This window comes from Sturnus vulgaris, chromosome 5, assembly GCF_052056855.1.
Source record: "Sturnus vulgaris isolate bStuVul1 chromosome 5, bStuVul1.hap1, whole genome shotgun sequence".
Taxonomy (NCBI): domain Eukaryota; kingdom Metazoa; phylum Chordata; class Aves; order Passeriformes; family Sturnidae; genus Sturnus; species Sturnus vulgaris.
The window spans coordinates 72,586,771-72,597,316 of NC_142247.1; the positions used below are offsets into that span (position 1 = coordinate 72,586,771).

Here is a 10,546-nt window from a genome sequence, read left to right on the forward strand (position 1 = left end):
AATGTGGGCTCTGGGAAGGTTCTGGGGAGGTTCCAGGGGGGTTAGGTTGATATCCAAACTGAATTTTATTGCCTGACCCTGGAGGTTATCACAGGACTCTGCATCAGCCATGGCTTCGAGACAACCTTCCCAGGGAGCTCCCTGAAAAAAAAAAAAAAAACCTGAGAGGATTTTTAATTCAGAACCCCCAGGATGATTTTAATAAAAACTCAAAAGCAACATCTCCAGGAGGTGTTTTGTCCCAGATGCTGAACTTAGGCTGGAATGAAACCCTGCTTTTGTGGAGAGAAACCCAAGCTTTGTTCAGCCTGGATGTCCAGCCTTTAGATGAATTGCACTTGATGAGAGGGGTTTATGCATCTCTTATTTTAATTTTCCTGTCTTACAGACAACTCCAGTCCAAATAGAAGGGAAAATTTGCTTATTTATTTATTTATTTATTTATTTATCTATTCAGTGATAGAGACAACATTTATGTTCCTTATTTCTTGAGTTGCCACCCTTTTTATATCTTAAAGAATTTATTTTGCTCTCTCGCAAACAGCTCCAGTCCAAACAGAAGGAAAGGATGATTTGTTTATTTATTTATTTTAATTAATTAATTAATTCATTCATTCATTCATTCAGTGATACAGGGAATGTTTATGCTCCAAATTCCTCGGGATTCAGCACTTTTATGTCTAAAATAATTTCTTTGGCTGTTGGAGTGGCTGCTTTGACCAAACCAATCCTTTCAAGAAAACAACCAGGAGCAGCCTGTGCTGCTGTGATGAGATGAACACCCCTCAGCAAGGCTTTAGCAGCTCCATTTCCCAGCTCTTCCATTTCCACACTGCCCTTCCCAGAGGGAACTGACTGGGCAGTGGCAGGGAAGAACTTTGCTTATGCAAACCATGCAATTGTGGTTTTTGGTGACTCAGTTGAGTTGTCTGCTTGGAAGTGATGGTTTAAAGGTTGGATGATCTGAAGGTTTTTTTTTTTTCCCAACCTAAACAATTCTCTGATCTCACCTGTGCTCAAGAATCAGCTATGGAAGCATTTCTAGCTGTCCAAATCCTGCAAAAAAAACCCATTCTGCTTGGGCTGGGGCTTGGGAGGAAGGGAGGGGAAGAATGAAATCTTCCTTGGGGGGATGAAAACTGTGAAAAATGAAACAGAGCAGGCAGCAGAAAGACTGACAGCCAGAGCCTGCTGGATCTATGACTATTGACTGCAAGCTTGCTTAAAGTGGCAGTTCCCAGTTATAGCATCATCCCACCTAAAAGCAGAAAGGAAATATCAATAATGAAATGGTAAAGGCACCAAAAAAAAAAAAAAAACTAAAAAAAGAGCAGAGCAGAGCGAGGCTGTGAAATAACAGGACTGCACTGATTAAGACAGACAGAAAGTGATGGTGCTGCAACAACTCTTGGCAGTGCTGGGAATGAAAGTCTACATTTCATTGTGAAAAAAAAAAAATTAAAAAAACATAAAAAGGAGATGAATTTGCTCCTGTGCTGCCTGCAGCTTTTGGTAGACTGTAAAACAGTTTGCCTGGTTCCTCTGAAGGAATTGCTTTGAGCAAATATCCAAGTCAGGAGGGTTATTCTTTCTTTTCTTACAGAAGATACCTGGATACAGCACCTACTCCTCCAGGTCTGGATGGATCCACACCTCTCCATGTATTTTATGAGGTCTGAAATGGCTGGAGGTCAGTGGTTTCTGAAGAAAACAAATGAAGCAATTGGTCCTTGCTGCTTGGTGCATATTTCCCATTGCTTGAGGAGAAAATTGGCCTTGGAACTGTGAACATGCATCAGCTTGTGAGGGAGCAGGGGTCAGGCAGGCACAGAATTGTTATAAATAAAAGGAAAATATATCCCTTTGCATGGTGCTGGGATCCAGGGCTTATTTCCCTGGAGCTCCACATGTCCCATGTTATTTATGGCCCCATCCCAAATGGTGGCTGCTCCACAGATGGGCCTGGTTTCCCAAAGGGAACTGTCCCAGGAGCTGGGCAGCACCAGCCTCCTCCTCCTCCTCCTCCTCCTCCTCCTCACTCTGTTATTGCCCAGGACATCCTGGAGGAGAACCTTGCTCAGTTTTTTACTGTCCTGAAGAAATATTGGCCGTGCACAAAACTTGGAAATTACTTAAAAGCAAAAGCAAAGTCAGGTTTAGTGCAAAGAGTTTCCTTGCAAGGGAAGTTTTTAAGATTCTGGTTTTCCTGTACTCAAGATCAGCACCCTAAATCCATGGATCTCCTCCCCTGTGATGTCTCCAGGTCTGTGCACCTTGCTTACTGAAAAATTTCACAAAATCTTTTTTTTCACAAAATCTTTTTTTTCCTGATGCAAAATCAGCTTAGGAAACCTCGGCCTCCCTTTTTTTTAGGAAACCTCCAGCTCCTTTTTTTGCACATCCAAAAAATGGCAGGACAGCTGCTTGTGGGACCAGACCAAAACTCACATCTCTGAAACATCTGGGCAAAAAAATTCCTGCTGGGGGTTGTTTTGTTGGTGCTCTCTTGGATGAGAAACAACCAAGTTTGTTTAGCAAATTTTCAAAATCATCCCTACTCAAAATACCAAGTTTGTGATGGTGTAAAATCTGTCCTTCCCTCCTAAGCTGCTCTCCCTTTTTTTTTTTTTTTTTTAAATCACAGATCAGCTCCTGCAGTCCCAAGATCAGGTTGGATACTTGAGAAAATTTATTCTTTGAAAGGGTTTTCAAGCCCTGGCACAGGCTGCCCAGGGAAGTGGTGGAATCACAAACCCTGGAAATTTCAAAAAATGTGTAGATGTGGTACTTGGGGATGTGGTTTAGTGGTTGGGCTTGGCAGTGCTGAGTTAATGACTGGACTTAATGATCTTCGAGGTCTTTTGCAGACTTAATCATTCCATGGGCAGCCTGTATAAGAGAGGAAAAAAAAAAAAATCTGTTTTAGCAGGGGAATATTTCCTCAGCTGGTGTAAAAATTGTAGCAAGGCATTTCCAGAGGCCAGGATGGATGACAGCAGCACAAGGATTTCCCACCAAGCTCCACAAATTCTGGATGAAATAAGCACAATTCATTGCAAGTCCTTAGCAAAACAAGCACACAGCTTGGTGCTTCAATTCCCCCACAATCTCAGCTATTTTTATGTACAGCCAGCCAGCTCTGTATTTATTTTCCCAGCATCATCCCCTGCTTGTTTTACAGGAGCAGGGCTTGACACACAGGGTGCCAGGCAAATAACTCGCCCAGTGCTTCAAAAAAAAAAAAAAAAAAACAAAACCAAAAAACAAACAAAACAAAACAAAACAACAAAACAAAACAAAACAAAACAAAACAAAACAAAAAAAAAAAAAAACACCAACAAAACAAAAAAAAAAAAAAAAAAAAAAAAAAAAAAAAAAAAAAAAAAAACAGGGGGAGAGTCAGGAATAACAGCCTGGCACCCTGCAAATAAACACATCTGTCCTCTGGCTGCCTGGAAAATTGAGGGTGTGGGATTTAGGGGAAGGTGGGGAATTGGGAGCAGGGGGAAGGTGCAAGAAAAGGAGCTGAGAGCAGCGTCCAGTGAGTGAGTTTGAGTGGGAGTCACTTAGAGGTTGGTTTGTGGGGACTGCATCACACATCCACATCCACGTCCCCTTAAAGCACTTTGAGTTTCCTTTGCTCACTGCCAAGGCAACAAATTCCTGCAGGGAAGCAGGGTGAGCTCCCTTGGAGGGGTTGGAAACAGCCACTTGTAGAGGCTCAAAGGCCAAGCCCAGAGCAGCTTGAAAAATACAGAAAAAAAAAATTGGCATCTAAAACCATCTCCCTGCAGTGCCCTGGGATTGGTCTCATGGATATCCAGGGCAGGGTGAGGCACAGGGAGGTGAGGGATGCTCAGACACACTCAGTGACCTGTGCTGGTGGTGCTGGCAATTTTCCTTCTCACATCTGACTCCAAACTCCTCTCCCTCTGCTCAGCTGCTCTGAAAACCGAGCAAGGAGAGGTGGTTTGGAAGGAGCTGGGAGCAGAGTGAGCTGTGCATGGTAATCATGGTAATGATCTGACCCATGGGCACTGCAGGTGTTAGAGCCTGGCCTTGACCCCACTCTGGGGCAGGGACTGTCCCCACACATCCTGGAGGAGCCCTGAGCCAAAACTGAGCCCTGTGACATGACAAGGAGAGGGGCAGCTTTGCTGTCACCTCTCCCAGCAGGACTCCCAGGCCTCGGGGAGAGAAGGGCTGGAGCTCAGCTGGTGGAGCCTTGGTTTAGTTACAGCATCACTGGTGACCCCATGGCCTTTGTGACAAAGTGTGCTCAGCCCTGGGGCTGCAGAGCTTGGGCACCTCTGGCTGATTTATCCAGAGGCACCAGCACAGCCCAGCAAGGTCCCAGCCCCAGGAAGTTTGTGGAAGATGGATAACACAGCATTGTTAATGGGCCATAGGGGAAGGCAGCAGAAAACGTGAGGAACATCTGTCCCTGACACTTGCCTTCCAAATATAATTGTCCCTTGTCTGCTTGATGGAGGGATTGGAACCTGGAGCTTCCACAAATCTCCAGGGGCTGCCTGGAAGAGTGAGGACGTGGCTGCACTGCTGAGCCACCAACAGAGAGGTTCTGACCTGACCCTCCAGCCAGACATTCCCAGTTAACAGCAGGAACAGAGGAGAGCATCTCCATGCCCATCCTCATTGTCTGCCCCCTAAGAACAACAGAGAATTTCCCCACACAGCACTTTTGGGGTCCCCATTGGCACAGCCCCTTGTTTGTTCAATTCGTGATGTAAGGGTGGCTTTCTACCCCACCAAAATCCAAACTGGTGCTAAAAAACAATCACAGGTAATGCAACACATCCTAAAATACAGATGGCAAAGAGAGCAGCCAGGCTGAGCCTTGGAGCACTGCTCCTGTGAGGATTGGGATTGTCCAGCCTGGAGGAGGCTCCAGGGAGAGCTCGTTGTGACCTTTCAGTTCCTAAAGGGACTCCAGGAGAGCTGAAGAGGGACTGGGGACAAGGGGGAATGGATTCCCACTGCCAGAGGCAGGGATGGATGGGATTTGGGGAAGGAATTCCTGGCTGGGAGGGTGGGGAGGCTCTGGCAGGAGTTGCCCAGGGAAGCTGTGGCTGCCTCTGGATCCCTGGATGTGTCCAAGCCCTTTAATGATTGCAATGTGAAGTCTCCAACCAAGTGCAGGAGAGGTGGGAATTGATCACTCTGCTACAAAGGACAATAAAATGCATCCTGACTTCTGGCTTCGACCTTTTCTTGCAAAGACTTCTCCAATTATCAAAATAGCAACCAGAGATTTTTGGGTGCTTCTTTTTCACAGGGCCAATTTCCTACCCCTCAAAGAGGATGGAGCTCCAGGTAGCCCAAACTTAACCCTCTGAATGGCAAATCCCCCTGAAGGGCTTCCTACAAGCCACCTAAATATAAATCCTCCAAATTCCCTCAGAAACTGATTCCCAGTGGCTCTTCTCCAGTCTGCAGCTGATTTTTCCATGTGTCCCATCATCTCTAGTGCCTGACTCTTTTCAAGGTTTGTCCACTGTGTTTCAGCTGAGGGTTTGAAGCAGATTGAGGACAAATGGGGGTTTGGAGTTCTCCTCCCACCCCATTTCCTGCTGGCAATGCAATTTATCTTTCCCCAGACACACAATATTATGTGATTTTTGATGTTCAGATGAACAATGATAATCAAGAAGACAAGAAGGAAAAGATTCATTTGATTTTTCTCTGTTCCTGCCTCCCTCCCCCTGTTTACTCTGAGCTTTCACTGATTCCAGGATCTGTTACCGGGTATTCCTTGGAAACAACTCATCTCTGTTTACTGTCTCTGCAGGAGGTACTATTGCCTCTCACAGATTATATTCATGATTTTTTTTTTCCCCCTGTTTGTTTGTGTTTTTCCATCTCCAACTTTCCTTCTCGCCTCCATTTCCAGAGCACATGGATATTCCAACTTCTTTGGAGACAAACTTTAGAGTGGAAGGATGTTCAAGGTGTGCAAGAAGGGCTCGTGGTCAGAGGCTGTTCTGGGTGCTCTGTTTTGGTACCTCAGTGATGGAACCTCACCAGCCAAGGGCCACTCAGAGACTCCTCTCCATTATAACCCATGGGGTAAAGGGGACAAAACCCCCAAATTTAACCATTTATGGACAGAATCACCTGAATATGAGACAGGAGTTGTCTCCCAGCACAGTGGTGATTGGTTTTGATAAGACCAGGATGGTGTTCTAGCAGTGAGGGCACAGCCACTGCCCTGGACAGACCTCACAGTGACTTCATCCATGACTTTGGACATCAGGAGGAATTTCCTCATGGAAAGGGTGGCAGGGACTGCCCAGGGAGGTTTGGAGTCCCCATCCATCCCTGGAGGTGTCCAAGGAAGGCCTGGATGTGGCACTCAGTGCTCTGGGCTGGTGACAAGGTGAGGATTGGGCACAGCTTGGGCTCCATGACCTTGGAGATCTTTTCCCATCTCGGTGATCCTGGGATTCTGTGACCTTCATTTCCATGGGCACCAAGGAACCTCTGCTGCTTTTCCTGAGGGAGGAATGCCAGGAGATGAGGCTGGGAGGTCAAATGGCTCCATGGCTTATTTTGTGGTGACACATAAGCTGCAGCCCTCAGCTTGGTCACTGATTATACAGGAGCATTTTAAAAAGAGGCATATTCCTTTTTTTTTTGCTTTAGGAAGCACTCCTCATATCTTGGCCTGGATTCTTGACCTGGGATCAGTTCTAGGTTTTGGATTCTTGTCCTGAGGTCCGTTCTAGGGCCTGGATTCTTGTCCTGGGCTCAATTCTAGGGTTTGGATTCTTGTCCTGGGCTCAGTTCTAGGGTTTGGATTCCTGGCCAAGATCATCAGGATTGTCTCCTCCTCCAGCATTCAGCTGTGCCAGAAGGAGCTCACCCCATTTCCAGTAGGAATGATGATGTGAGGGATGATCCTGCAGGGTGAGGATGCTGGATAAGGCTGACATGGAGCAGCCTCAGTTCCTGGTGTGTGTCACCACCTCGGTGCCCCTGTTTGGGTCAGCTCCTGCTCTCCCTATCCACATTTATTCCTGCCTGGAGAGGGCACAGCTGGCCCAGCTCACTGCAGGGTGCCAAGGACAGAGAGCAGAGGGGTCCCAAAGCCCAGAGAGCCGAGGGGACAGAAATGGGAAAGCCCAGCAGAGACACAGCCTGTGGAAAACGTGCTGTGACTGCCTGCACTGACCCTTCCCCGGGCTGAGCCAACACTGCAGCTCCCATTTCCAAGCTGGAAATGTTTCTTTGCCTCTCTGCAGGTGCCTGAGCTGAAACTGAGCTCTCAGGGTGGCTCATGATGAAATGCAGCACCACAAACCCTCCCAGGGCTGGAGATGAGCTTTCCCCAGCCCTGTTTGTGTGGAAACTGTGCCTTGCTCCATGGCCCAGCACAGCCTGTCAGGAGTGGGGCAGGCACAGCCTTTGCCTGTCACACTGGGGGGTTTCTCTGTCTCTCTCTCTCTCTTTCCCTGTCTCGGTGCCTTTGGTGCAATGCAGTATTTTCTGCTCTGGCTGCTTTGCTCACTGGAGCCCTGTGAGTGCTGGAGGAAATGAGGGAGCTGCTCTGCAAAGCTGCATCCACCATTCCCATCTCCAGAGGGTCCAGGCATGGAGCAGAAGTATTTTACACCCTGGCTCTGCTGCTCTTAGCAAAGCAAGGATTGGGAATGGAGAACCAGCAAAGCTGTCCAGTGGGGCAGCCCAGTTCCTGAGGATTCCGTGTCCAGAGCAGCTCAGAAAACATCTCAAGATGTTTCTTTCTCCATCAGCTGATGTGGACAGGGATTAGGGAAGGCATCAGTAATGCATGGCTTGTCACATCTAGGATGGGAAAAGAAAAAAAGGGGGATAAATCCAGAGTTTTTGTGGCCAGCAATAGGGAAAAGCCCATGTGCACCACCCTTGTGGTGTCCATGTCCACACCACAGAACACCTGGCCCATGGCTTGTCCATCACACTGAGACACAAAAATTACATTTTGATAGATTTTATAATCTCCAAAAGGCCTGAAATGTTAAAGCTATCTCCCAAAAAAAAAGTGATCAGGCTTTGTCTGGAAACACAAAGGGATTTGAACACAACTGTGGAACTGAGTGAGGGGGAAAGGAAGGAAGGAAGGAAGGAAGGAAGGAAGGAAGGAAGGAAGGAAGGAAGGAAGGAAGGAAGGAAGGAAGGAAGGAAGGAAGGAAGGAAGGAAGGAAGGAAGGAAGGAAGGAAGGAAGGAAGGAAGGAAGGAAGGAAGGAAGGAAGGAAGGAAGGAAGGAAGGAAGGAAGGAAGGAAGGAAGGAAGGAAGGAAGGAAGGAAGGAAGGAAGGAAGGAAGGAAGGAAGGAAGGAAGGAAGGAAGGAAGGAAGGAAGGAAGGAAGGAAGGAAGGAAGGAAGGAAGGAGCCCAGAATTCCCATTTCCTCCTCACTCCTGTCCCCTCTAATGAAAATCAGGCAGAATTCCTCTTTCCCCAGCAGCCTTGGAGCCTGTTTGAAGCAATTTGGAGGCAATTGAATGCAAAGGAATAAACGAGTGGATATTGCAGTTTATGGATGGCTGAGTCAAACCCACAGGCAGTGATTAGAGGCCCACAGTCCCTTTCATGCCCACAGTAAGAAAATGACTTAAATTTGTTCCATTTTAGCTCCAAACAGGACGTGAAGTTGTAGTGGGCTGGAATGTCAATTATGCCTCCTTTTAATATTCATCTGGAGGGAAGACAAAACAGAGCAGATTTTTTTGTTTTAATTTAAATAAAGTGTTGGTCAATCCAAAGCAAATTTCTCTGGCTTTGATCATTTCCTGTTAGTTTGGATGCAAAGAAATGATGGTGGAGAAAACAGAGAATAAATAATTACAACTTCTCTACTCTTTCTCCCACCTTCATTTGCCCTACAAATAATTCCCAAGGCAGATTTTTATCCACCTGGCCTCTTTTTATCATGATCTATGGTGGTTCCTCACCTGTTTGCAGTTTTGATATTCCTAAACCACCTTCTCTCATCAGTGTCACTCTCACGATTTTAGGCTGTTTATTTGTTAATATGGAAAAGATACCATAAGATGTAAAATGTAATTGTCAGCTTATGACTCTCACAGTCTTGTTTTTAGCCACCATGGCATCTGAGTCTGAATTTGGATATCAAACCTCATCCTCTGCTAACTGATGGAAATGTGACATTTTTCAAGGCTTTCAGAGACGTTACAAACAACAGCAGAAAGGAAAAAAAAATGAGAGGTAAAAAATCCTGAAAATCTACAGACACTGCTGAAGAAATATTACATTTTAAGTGGTTTAAAAAAACAAAACAAAACAACAACAACAACAACAAAAACCCAGAAAAATAAAAAAAACCACCTCGTGGGTGCTGAATTTTCCTGCTGCTGCTGGTAACTCGCTCTGGTCCTGAGTGCTGCAGTGTTTGTGCTGTTGTTTGGCCAACTCAGCTGGGAACTCAAGTGATGTCACTCTGTCACATGGCGAGGATTTGTTTAAAAAATGGACACTAGAGAACAGAATTTTATCAGTTTTTAGGGAAACTCGAGCTTTCTTTGTGGAAAAAAAAATATTTCTCATGAAAACTGAGCCCATTCAGAGAATCCCCTTCTTTTTTCTTGCTTATTCTTCTTTATTCTTTCCCTTTTTTCTTTACACTTTTTCTTTTTTTCTTTTTTCCTTTTAATATTTTTTCTCTTTTTCATTTTCATCTTTTTTATCTCTTTTATCTTTTTTATTTTTCTTTTTCATCTTTTTTCTTTTTTCTATTTTTTCTTGTTTCTTCTTCCTCTTTTTTTCTTTCTTCCTATTCTCTTTCTCTTTTTGTCTATTTTTTCTTTTTTATCTTTTTTTCTTCTTTTCCTTTTTTCTTTTTTCTCATCTATTTTTCTTTTTTTTTTCTTGGATTTTTCCTTTTTTCTTTTCTTTCCTTTTCTTTCCTTTTCTTTTCTTTTCTTTTCTTTTCTTTTCTTTTCTTTTCTTTTCTTTTCTTTTCTTTTCTTTCTTTTTATTTTTTCTCTTTTTTCTTTTGTTTCTTTTACCCTTTTTCTTTTTTTTACTTGTTTGTTTGTTTGTTTTCCAAAAAACAGCACCAGCAACAGAAATCATGCAAACAAATCCAAGAACTTCCAATAGAAAAAAACCCTGGGCTCCTAACCAAGCACCCAAGTGAGGAGATCTGATTTCCCAAAATACCTGCAGGACCCCCCATTTTATCAGGAATATTGCATCCATCAGAAACTCTTCGTGGATTTTTACAGGGACTCAGTCAAAACTCTCTGAGAGCTCGGTCCTGTCCTTGGGATGGGAGATCTGGGCCTTGTTTTGGGTGGCCAATGGAGGAATTCCATCAACAGGAACAACTGAAGTGCTTCACAGAACCACAGAATCCTGGAATCTTAGCTTGGAAAAGCCTTGGGGATCATGAGGTCCAAGCATTACCAGCACTGTGACCCTGTCCCCAAGTGCCACCTCCACATGGCTTTAAATCCCTCCAGGGATGGGGACTCCACCACTGCCCTGGGCAGCTGTGGCCAGACAAGATGAGCATTGTCCCTGTC

General features: G+C 45.1%; 1 long non-coding RNA gene across 1 annotated transcript; it reads right to left on the reverse strand.

Moving 5' to 3' along the window:
- Positions 1 to 2,666: 2,666 nt before the first annotated feature.
- LOC148223790 (uncharacterized) lies at positions 2,667 to 9,394 on the reverse strand. The gene is made up of 2 exons (XR_015804210.1): positions 9,348 to 9,394; positions 2,667 to 2,889 (listed from the first exon to the last, which is right to left on the reverse strand). It is a non-coding gene; the product is annotated as an uncharacterized LOC148223790 (long non-coding RNA).
- Between the last annotated feature and the right edge of the window lie 1,152 nt (positions 9,395 to 10,546).